The sequence below is a fragment of the Bufo bufo genome, chromosome 6 (genome assembly GCF_905171765.1).
Source record: "Bufo bufo chromosome 6, aBufBuf1.1, whole genome shotgun sequence".
NCBI lineage: Eukaryota > Metazoa > Chordata > Amphibia > Anura > Bufonidae > Bufo > Bufo bufo.
Genome location: NC_053394.1, coordinates 238,331,580 through 238,343,351, shown reverse-complemented (window position 1 = coordinate 238,343,351; position 11,772 = coordinate 238,331,580). Strand labels below are relative to the sequence as shown.

At 42.9% G+C, this 11,772-nt stretch overlaps 1 long non-coding RNA gene across 1 annotated transcript; it reads left to right on the top strand.

Moving 5' to 3' along the window:
• The first annotated feature begins 266 nt into the window (after nucleotides 1–266).
• LOC121003678 lies at nucleotides 267–3,293 on the top strand. Its single transcript, XR_005779579.1, has 3 exons — nucleotides 267–459; nucleotides 2,850–2,897; nucleotides 3,259–3,293. It is a non-coding gene; the product is annotated as an uncharacterized LOC121003678 (long non-coding RNA).
• The last annotated feature ends 8,479 nt before the right edge of the window (nucleotides 3,294–11,772 follow it).

Sequence of the window (11,772 nt, the reverse complement as noted above, 5' to 3'; positions counted from 1 at the left end):
ACTGTAAATAGGAAATCTTGAAAATGATAAAGTCATTTATTATCAGTTACCTTTGTAATTTACATGTTGTATGGTTGTGAAGAAATATGGGATTCTTTCTTATAATTATATACATTTTCAGTGCTGCAGGCATGACAAATAGAAATATGAGAGACACTACCCTGCCTTAAAGGAAAAAGGAAATCATAACATGCAAATACAACATTGCCTAATATCCAGGGTCTCAGAATGATACAATAGGTTGGCAATGATATTTCCCAACTGGTTTTATGTCGAGCTCCAGTATATAAAACCTACAGAACTGGAAAAAGCTATTATTCATACATAAGAATTGTTTGTATCCAGTTGTCTCCTACATCTGACATATCAAACTCTACAGAAGAACAATGTCTGGAGTAAAAGGACAACAGAAGAAATGCCCAGAGCCTTGCCCACCACCCCAGCAGGACTGCCAGGATCGTAAGTACCTGACCTTTCATTTTATTAATTCCATAACATTATTAATATTTAGATTTTGTGAAGGTGTTAACAGAAGAATAGAAGAATTATAGGTGATATACTATACTTATATATGAAGCCTAAACCTGAAGAGTTCATGTCTGAATCAATGCAGCTAAAAAGAATGCACAGAGTAACTAGAAGTGGCACAATATTCCAGCTATTTTGGTCATGCATGTTATTTTATGGGGCACACTTTGGCATCAGTTAGCCAGGTTAGGGTGGGTTCACATCACATTTTTGCCATCCGTTTAACATACAATATACTTAGGGGGAAAAAAAGATATAAAAGCGTAGCACAGCACACTTTTCCATCCTGCAGAGTTTGGTAAAAAAAAAACTATACTTTTTTTTTTTTACAGTGGAACTCTATGGTGAACGGATGCCACTGTATGGCATCTCTCTGAGGCATCTGTTAATATTTTTTGGATATGTTAAATGCATAGCAAAAATGTAATGTGAAGCCAGCCTAAGCTGTCATAATTACAAATACTGTATGCCAGTGGCGTACTAAGGGGGGGGGGGGGGGGGGGGGTCTGTCCCGGGTGTCGGCTCTCAGGGGGATGCCAGAAGCAATGAGTGCTTCCATCAATACAGATGGAAGCGCTCATTGCTGGAGCTCTGGGAGCTGCGGTCCTGTCACTCACTGCTCAGCTCCCAGCACTCCTCCCCTCCGGGCCGGCGGCGCTCAGAATTTTGAAGCAGGAAGACTTCTCCCCGCTCCACCATTCAGCCTACAGGCAAAGATCTCGCTGCAGGCTTGTGTGGGCGGAGCGATCTGTGCCTGCAGGGAAGATAGGCATGAGAGCTTCAGGAATGGGACAAGGTGAGTAATTACTGTGTTTTTTTGTTTTTTAATACAGAGGGGGCACAGAGGGCCTTATTACTATGGAGGGGCACAGCCAGAGGATTTTATTACTATGGAGGGGGCATAGAGGACTTTATTACTATGGAGGGGGCACAAAGGACTTTATTACTATGGAGGGGACACAGAGGACTTTATTACTATGGAGGGGGAACAGAGGGCAGACTACTATGGTAAGGGCACAGAGGGCATTACTGATGTGAAGGGGGCACAATGGGCATTTCTACTATGGACGGGGCACAGAGCCAGCGGGCATTACTACAATGAAGGGGGCACAGAGGGCATTATTACTGAGAAGGGAGCACAGTGAGCATTATTACTGTGAATGAGGCACAATGGGGATTTTTACTATGGAGGGGGCACAGAGGTCATTACTAGCACAGTGGGCATTACTACTATTAAGGGGGCACAATGGGCATTATTACTGTGAAGTGGGCACAATGGACATTATTACTATGAAGGGGCACAGTGGGCATTATTACTATAAAAGGGGCACAATGCGGATTATTACTATGAAGGGGACACAAGGGGACACAATGTGGATTATTACTGTGAAGGGGGCACAAAGAGGACATTACAACTGTGAAAGGGGCACAGAGAGGGCATAACTACTGTGAGGGGGGCACAATGTGGGCATAACTACTGTGAGGGCACAATGTGGGCATAACTACTGTGAGGGGGCACACATCTGTACAAAACTACTGTGAAGGTTGTACAATGAGGGCAATACTACTGTGAGGGGGTACCATTTTTTTAAGTATTGGGGAAGGGGGGTTTCCAGAGAAAGAACCTGCCCCAGGTGCCAAACACCCTAAGCAGCAACTGCTGTATGCATCTTAGAGCAAAGAAAAGTAGTGATAATGGTAAAAACAAAAAGCTAGATGGTTGTAGTGCTTGTCCATCATAGCTTAGAAAACTGAGGTCTAAAATGGAGAGTCCCAATTGACCACATCAATAAACCATGCAAAAACTGCATCAACATGCAAAACTGGGCATGTGCCATAGAAAGCTCTGACCAATGTGAGTATTTGATCAGGTCATCTGAGCTAATTCACTCAATATGATGTTAACACAGGGGATCTGTGATCACCATTTACCAGGCAGATCCCGAACCGCCACTTCAATTCTACTGGCCAGGCTCTGTTTACTTACTGGCCTGACCAGGAGCACTCGATTGATGATGCAGGATTTGACAAGTAACTAATGATCATTTCTTTATTGCAGGGCGATTCCCCTTTCTGTTAGGTTTGTTAACTCTGGAAACTGGAAAGCCCCTTTAAGAACCATATAGCTCTAGGGCATTGAAGAATTTAGTTACAAAATTAATTTTTATTTATTTCTTTTAACTTGCAAACCAGTGTGTCCTGAGCCTAAATGTTGAATACTTGTCAAAATTATGTTTATCGCTTAATAATGACAATGATCCTTATTAATGGAAATAAAGCTGAAGTCTAATTGTGTTAACTTTTATCATGTACATTTTCAGAGTGCGAGCCAGTGCAGGTGTGCCCTGAACCGAAATGTCCTCCTCAAGGTAAAGCAAAGTTTTGCTTTTCTAAAGTAATGTTAGATCACTGATGTCATATTCTTAGCCGTTTCACCTACATTAGAGAGCTATTTGATATAGCACATGTTAAAATAATTATTGGGAAGCATTTCGGGTAATGAAGGGAAGAGAATAGATGGAAACTACCGTATGCAGCAGTTATTAGATTTTAGCCACAACCTATAACACTAGGACACAAAGTAAATTCATAGTACAGATATTTATGCAATGAAGTTCCACCAAATGGATAAAATTAATCTTAAACAGGCTCCTTGTAGGATTTTTGTAGGATTTTGTAAGACACAATGCAAAGATTTGTGATCTGATAAAGTTACTCTTCTATTTGCAGTGGTACAATGTCCACCACCACAATGTCAGAACCAACAGGACAAGCAATACGTGAAGAAGTGAAGATCTGAATATCTCAAGACAAGTATAAGAAGCTTTCTGAATGCATTTAGGAGAAACCTCTACATTATATTCTGAAGATATATGATGACAGACAGTTAACCAATATTAAAGTATTTTAAAACAAAGAATTAATGCTTTACTTATTTTAAAAAAAACATGTTTGTCAGGAAAATATAAGTGTATGCATGATGACTATACAGAAAGTGAGTTCACTGAATGGGCAATGGGTAGGGTGAACACTAAGATGGAATAAGGAGCTAAGCAAAATTATTGCCATCATCATGTTATGAAATGTTTGTCATATTGGCACAACAGTGAACAGTTTCATTCTACCTTTCAAAACTTAGTTTTCTCCAGCTTCCTCCCACATTGCATAAAAAGCCAAACTGATATGTTAAACAAAAGTTTTGTATATAACTAGATACTAGAGTTGAGCGGAAACCTGGATGTTCAGGTTCAACGGGTTCGGCCGAACTTCACAAAAAAGTTCGAGTCGGGAACTTGACCCTGAACCCGAACCCTATTGAAGTCAATGGGGACCCAAACTTTGGAGCAAAATGGCTGTAAAAATGTCATGGAAAGGGCTAGAGGGCTGCAAAAGGCAGCAAAATGTGGTTAAGAGCATGGCAAGTGCTCTGCAAACAAATGTGGATAGGGAAATGACTTAAAATAACATAAAATACATAAAAATAAAATAATCTTGATCTAGGAGGATGAGGTCCATATGGAGTAGGACTAGGATGTTGAGGAGGCGGTGGATGTGGCAGTGTAGGTGGAAGCGGTGGTGAAGGAGGTAGTTTTGGGTTTTGTTTTTTATTTTATTATTTTATTTTATTTTGTTCAAATTTAGGAAGACCCCAAAACATTAGGAAATATAAAAATAAAACAGAAGAGAAAGTGCGCTGGAGTACAACGATGGCTGGGTGAGGCTTGTATACATGTCTATTCTGCACAAGGTACGGACAAGTCCTGTGGGATCCCTGCCTGGTTCATTTTAATGAACGTGAGCTTGTCCATATTGGCCGCGGACAGGCGGCTGCGCTTGTCTGTGATAACCCCCTCCTGCCGTGCTAAACAAACGTTCAGACAATACACTGGCTGCAGGGCAGGGCAGCACCTCCAAGGCGTAAAGGGCAAGCTCAGGCCATGTGCCCAATTTGGAGACCCAGAAGTTAAACGATCCAATTGGATATCTTCCCTATCAACTTCCGATGTTCTTTTATGCGCCTACCATGGTGATCACGGGTAACGGGAATCAGGGTTCCATGCCGGAGAGAGAGCGTGAGAAAGTGATACCACATCTAAGAGAGGTCAATGGCTGAAATGTGATTGAGCGGAAATGTGGGACAAGTTATTAAAGCGGAAGCATCCGAGTAAAGGAGGGGGCGCGCTGCAATTACCCACTCCCGAGTTGGGGAGATAGTGACAATAAATAACAATACAGGACTCTTAAGATGTCCTGTTATTGGAATGATTAATAAAAAATTACAGGGAATGTCACTGCGATATTTTGGATTAGGAAACGTAAGACAGGAAATTTCGGTCCTTGACAACTATGCAGAGCAGGGGTTTATTAACGGCAAAACTAGGTTCATGTCACCCACCAATTGAACAGACAATTTTACAAAAATAAGGTCCCTGTCACCTATGCAGAACAGGAGTTTGTATATGGCAAAAATGGTAAAATGTCACCTGAGAATGTAACAGACGCTTTTTAGAAATGTAGGTCCCTGTCACCTATGCAGAGCAGGGGTTTATTCACGGCAAAAATGGTAAAATGTCAGCCAAGAATGTAACAGACGCTTTTTTTCACCCTGCTCCCTCTTTTGCTGTGCTGGTGGGTCTGTGGGACCACAGCCTCTTCCTCCAAACTGCACACGTCACTCACTCGGCACTTTTTACCCCTGCGCTCCTTGTCGGTCTGCAAACTGCAGAAAGCCGCAGCAGTTGGCACATGTGTTTCGTCATCATCAGAGACGTGCTGCGGTGGACTTCCCATGTCCTCATCCTGAAACATAAGTGGTTGGGCATCAGTGCACTCAATCTCTTTCACTTCTGGGGCAGGTCTATGTGGATGGCCCTCGGAAAACCCTGCTAGCAGAGTCATCAAAAAGCATAAGAGACTGCTGCATGACTTGGGGCTCATTCTGCTTGCCTGATTTGCAAGGGGGTGAGTAGAAAGACAAATGGCCATGGGCTGTAGGTGACAACTCTGATCTTTTAGCAGAGGACTGGGTGGGAGACAATGTGAAGGAACTGGGGGCACTGTCAGCCACTCAATCTACTATCGCCTGTACTTGTTCTGGCCTCACCATTCGTACTGTCCTAAAGGCAGTGTAGGCCGCAAATGTACTTTGTAGCGCAAAAGATGAGAATTTGTCACCCAACAATTTAACAGATGCATTTCTGAAGTTTATTTCCCTGTCCGCTAGGTAGAGCAGGGGTATATCACAGCCAAAAATTGGTGAATGTCATGCAACAATGTAACAGACTAATTACTGAAATGTATTTTCCTGTCCACAATGTAGAGCAGGGGTATATCAAAGCCAAAAATTGGTGAATGTCACCCAAAAATGTAACAGACGAATTAGTGAAATGACAAAAAATAACATAAAATACGTAAAAATAATAATCCTGATCTAGGAGGGGGAGGTCCATATGGAGTAGGAGGTTGAGGAGGCGGTGGATGTGGTGGTGTAGGTGGAAGCGGCGGTGGAGGAGATAGCCACCACTGGTTTTTGGTTTTTATTTATTTATTTTTGTTGTTGTTTAACCCCTTCCCGACACTTACCGCATCTTGACGTAATAGTACGTCATGGATAACTCCGGTCACCTCGCCGAATCGCGCTGTGACCGGAGTAAGCTGACTACACTAATCGGCAGTCAGCCATCTTGGCTGAGGGAGACCAGTAGTTTTTCCACCCCCCTGACACAGGTGTCCCTTCCCAGCGCTGCGATTGGCTGGAGCAACGCTATACAACAATCAGCCAATCTGTGGTGCTGCTGGTGGCTGGGACAGAGGTGATTGGGGCTGATTACATCATCCCATGTCACCTCCGAGGTCAGGGAGGGGACATCAGACACTGATGTCCCCTCCTAGCGCTGCAAAAGGCTGGAACAACGCTCCAGCCAATGGCAGCGCTATGCAGCAGAAAGAACCGTTGGTGCCTCTCTGCAGGCAGCCATTCTAGCTGGGTGACTGCTTGCAGAGAGGACCTGTGCCCCTCTGTGCTGCTCGTTGTCGGCTGGGACTTGTGGTACTACTACATAAATCAGTGCTTTCCATTCAGTGCTTTTCAGAAGAAGAAGAAGAAGAAAATGAACAACATCTGGAACAGCTGTAGTGATCTTTGGCTCATCTGCAGCTGTTTCAGATCTCCATTCCCTGTCCCTGTCCCCTCCTCTCTCTCTCCCCCCTTCACCCCCCTCTCCGTCCTTTTTTGTTTTTTTTGGGGGGATTTCTTGGGATTTTTTTTGGGCTCTGCACTAGAGATGAGCAAACCCGAACTGTATAGTTCGGGTTCGTACCTTATTTTGGGGTGTTCATGACACAGACCCAAACCCGAACATTTTCGTAAAAGTCTGGGTTCGGGTTCGATTTTCGGCGCTTTCTTGGTGCTTTTTGGAAGGCTGCAAAGCAGCTAATCAACAAGCGTCATACTACTTGCCCCAAGAGGCCATCACAGCCATGCCTACTATTGGCATGGCTGTGATTGGCCAGTGCAGCATGTGACCCAGCCTCTATTTAAGCTGGAGTCACGTAGTGCCGCACGTCACTCTGCACTGATCAGTGTAGGGAGAGGATGCAGCTGCTGCTGTTAGGGCCAGATTAGGCAGTGATTTACTCTTCAAAAACACTTACTGAAGTGATCGATCTACAGCTGTGTATCATTCAACCTCTGCTATTTAATTGCTCACTGTTTTTAGGCTGCCCAGAGCGTTTTTCTGTCACTTTTTTCTGGGGTGATCGGCGGCCATTTTGTGTCTTGTGGTGCGCCAGCACAAGCTGCCACCAAGTCCATTTAACCATCAATAGTGTGGGGTTTTTTTTGGCAATAAAACGAGTCCTATCTAGACACTGGGATATCCTGAAAGCGGACCCAGATCTAGATAAGGTTCTAGGATCATACCCACAGATCAGCTTCAGAAAGGGGCGTAGTCTGAGAGACAGACTGGTTAATAGCCACTTTCAACCACCAGAGAGACCAGGAAACTGGCTCTCTAGAAAGCCCATGGGAACTTTTAAATGTGGCAGTTGCACAGCATGTGGCCATATTAAAAAAACAAAAACATTCACGTGCTCCCACAACAACAAAGAATACACCATCAGAGACTTTATAAACTGTCTCACTACTGGTGTGGTGTACCTGGCCCAATGTACTTGCCCACTAGATTATGTGGGCAAGACAAAACGGGAATTCAGGAGACGCGTAAGGGACGACGTGAATGATGTCTTGAATGAAAAAGACACATCAGTGGCACGCCACATTGTACAACACCATGGAGGCAATACCAGCTGCCTTAAATTTATAGGAATACAACATGTCCCCAAACCAAAGAGAGGTGGCGATTGGGACAAGATGTTCCTGTGAGCCGAAACAAAATGGACATACTGTATAGACTAAACTCTGTGACACCGCAAGGCTTGAATAAATTCATTTCATATAAGCCTTTTTAGTAAATATCTAGCCATAATCCATTATTTGTTCCTGCCAGAATGCGTCTGGATCTCTCAATTTGCCCATTCTGCTAAACCAGGGTGCATTGAAGGCAGAAGCTTTATTTAAATCTGCCCCCTTCAAGGGCTATAATCGATATTTGTTATCTAAGCTGTAGCATCTTACTGCCCTCAAGCACTCTAGATCACTGTAAACGTAGTAAGTGACCTTCATATACAAAAAGAACCTGTGACCTGCAAGGACCTTAAATCCTGCAAACCTACAGTGTTTATTCCTGGAATCGTTTAATCCTGGAATCGTTTGAATGGGAGTTCTGGGAGTGAGTGCTTGTGTGCACCCTCCAGACTACACATAATGTAAACTTTGATTTTTGATCTCTTTGCTCGCTTCTGTGGACGCATGTACCAAGTGTGTTTACCTTTACCCTGCAAGGACCTGCCGGGGACGCGGTGATAAATCCCCATAGCAACTGAGACGCCACCCACCAACGTCACTTCCGGTTTGAGACAGAGCGCTGCTGACTGGGTGAGCTACAAGGATGACATGAAGCATGAGGAGGACGTGCTCCAAAAGTGCTCACCCAGCAACCATTGGTTACTTAACCAAGTGGGCTGGGTTGAGACGCTAAAAAAAGAGACACTTTGAATTAGTTTGTTGCCACTGCCTTATATACGTGCGGGAGCGCTGCCACTGCACTTTGCGCCCCAGCGTTTCATCCTGTGTCCCTGAAGAACCACTACTCTTTGTGGTGAAACGCGTCGGACATCTTTGAGGAAGAAATTTTACTTGTCAGGGTTTAGCAGCAATAGATCCGAGGTTCCTGCGGCTGTGGGTCGTCCTTTTAAGGGCGGTGCCCGGAATACAGCCTGTTAGGGTTCCCCCAGCTCACCACGACTAGCTTATGTAGGGATAGAACCTAGGCCGAGCAATCTGCTGAAATATCGTTCTGAAGGCGACCCCTCTGATCAATTTTCCGCTTGAGCAAAAAGACCTGAGCTGCTAGTTTCACCTGACACACTTCCAATAAAGCAGTGCAACACCAGCATTGTTTTAATATAAGTGTCACAATATTCTAAATATAGATAAAATAAAAGTTATGTTTTAAATAACTACAATAAGGCACACTCAGCTCAATAGTTAAAAGTTATATAGTGTCCGTCAAAGCACAGTTTTTGTTCTGGGTTGAAATAGAATTTTCAAATTAGAAATTCCCTAAATCAGTGGTTTCTGCTGTAGCAGGACAAGTTTAAATCTATCCATAAAAGGGTATATTACATTGAAGGTGCTGATAGGGTCATTCTCAATAACTTCACACGATACCGTGCATCTCCAAGTCTAATTCTGTCGTAAACGTATACCTGTCATCCAGCGCCTAAATAATAGGCCTACAATTTATATTCAGCTAAATCTGTGGTTACTGCTGTGGCTGGTCAAGTTATTTAGTGTCCGTGAAAGCACAGTTTTTGTTCTGGGTTGAAATACAATTCCCAAATTAGCAATTCCCTAAATCAGTGGTTTCTGCTGTAGCAGGCCAAGTTTAAATCTATCCATAAAAGGGTATATTACATTGAAGGTGCTGATAGGGTCATTCTCAATAACTTCACACGGTACCGTGCATCTCCAAGTATAATTCTGTCCGTAAACGTATACCTGTCATCCAGGGCCTAAATACTAGGCCTACAATTTATATTCAGCTAAATCCGAGGTTACTGCAGTGGCTGGTCAAGTTATTTAGTGTCCGTCAAAGCACAGTTTTTGTTCTGGGTTGAAATACAATTCCCAAATTAGCAATTCCCTAAATCAGTGGTTTCTGCTGTATTAGGCCAAGTTTAAATCTATCCATAAAAGGGTATATTACATTGAAGTTGCTGATAGGGTCATTCTCAATAACTTCACACGCTACCGTGCATCTCCAAGTCTAATTCTGTCCGTAAAAGGGATACCTGTCATCCAGGGCCTAAATACTAGGCCTACAATTTATATTCAGCTAAATCTGTGGTTACTACTGTGGCTGGTCAAGTTATTTAGTGTCCGTCAAAGCACAGTTTTTGTTCTGGGTTGAAATACAATTCCCAAATTAGCAATTCCCTAAATCAGTGGTTTCTGCTGTAGAAGGCCAAGTTTAAATCTATCCATAAAAGGGTATATTACATTGAAGGTGCTGATAGGGTCATTCTCAATAACTTCACACGCTACCGTGCATCTCCAAGTTTAATTCTGTCCGTAAAAGTATACCTGTCATCCAGGGCCTAAATACTAGGCCTACAATTTATATTCAGCTAAATCCGAGGTTACTGCTGTGGCTGGTCAAGTTATTTAGTGTCCGTCAAAGCACAGTTTTTGTTCTGGGTTGAAATACAATTTCCAAATTAGCAATTCCCTAAATCAGTGGTTTCTGCTGTAGCAGGCCAAGTTTAAATCTATCCATAAAAGGGTATATTACATTGAAGTTGCTGATAGGGTCATTCTCAATAACTTCACACGCTACCGTGCATCTCCAAGTCTAATTCTGTCCGTAAAGGGATACCTGTCATCCATCCAGTGCCTAAATACTAGGCCTACAATTTATATTCAGCTAAATCCGAGGATACTGCTGTGGCTGGTTAAGTTATTTAGTGTCCGTCAAAGCACAGTTTTTGTTCTGGGTTGAAATACAATTCCCAAATTAGCAATTCCCTAAATCTGTGGTTTCTGCTGTAGCAGGCCAAGTTTAAATCTATCCATAAAAGGGTATATTACATTGAAGTTGCTGATAGGGTCATTCTCAATAACTTCACACGCTACCGTGCATCTCCAAGTCTAATTCTGTCCGTAAAAGGGATACCTGTCATCCATGGCCTAAATACTAGGCCTACAATTTATATTCAGCTAAATCTGTGGTTACTACTGTGGCTGGTCAAGTTATTTAGTGTCCGTCAAAGCACAGTTTTTGTTCTGGGTTGAAATACAATTCCCAAATTAGCAATTCCCTAAATCAGTGGTTTCTGCTGTATTAGGCCAAGTTTAAATCTATCCATAAAAGGGTATATTACATTGAAGTTGCTGATAGGGTCATTCTCAATAACTTCACACGCTACCGTGCATCTCCAAGTCTAATTCTGTCCGTAAAAGGGATACCTGTCATCCAGGGCCTAAATACTAGGCCTACAATTTATATTCAGCTAAATCTGTGGTTACTACTGTGGCTGGTCAAGTTATTTAGTGTCCGTCAAAGCACAGTTTTTGTTCTGGGTTGAAATACAATTCCCAAATTAGCAATTCCCTAAATCAGTGGTTTCTGCTGTAGAAGGCCAAGTTTAAATCTATCCATAAAAGGGTATATTACATTGAAGGTGCTGATAGGGTCATTCTCAATAACTTCACACGCTACCGTGCATCTCCAAGTTTAATTCTGTCCGTAAAAGTATACCTGTCATCCAGGGCCTAAATACTAGGCCTACAATTTATATTCAGCTAAATCCGAGGTTACTGCTGTGGCTGGTCAAGTTATTTAGTGTCCGTCAAAGCACAGTTTTTGTTCTGGGTTGAAATACAATTTCCAAATTAGCAATTCCCTAAATCAGTGGTTTCTGCTGTAGCAGGCCAAGTTTAAATCTATCCATAAAAGGGTATATTACATTGAAGTTGCTGATAGGGTCATTCTCAATAACTTCACACGCTACCGTGCATCTCCAAGTCTAATTCTGTCCGTAAAGGGATACCTGTCATCCATCCAGTGCCTAAATACTAGGCCTACAATTTATATTCAGCTAAATCCGAGGATACTGCTGTGG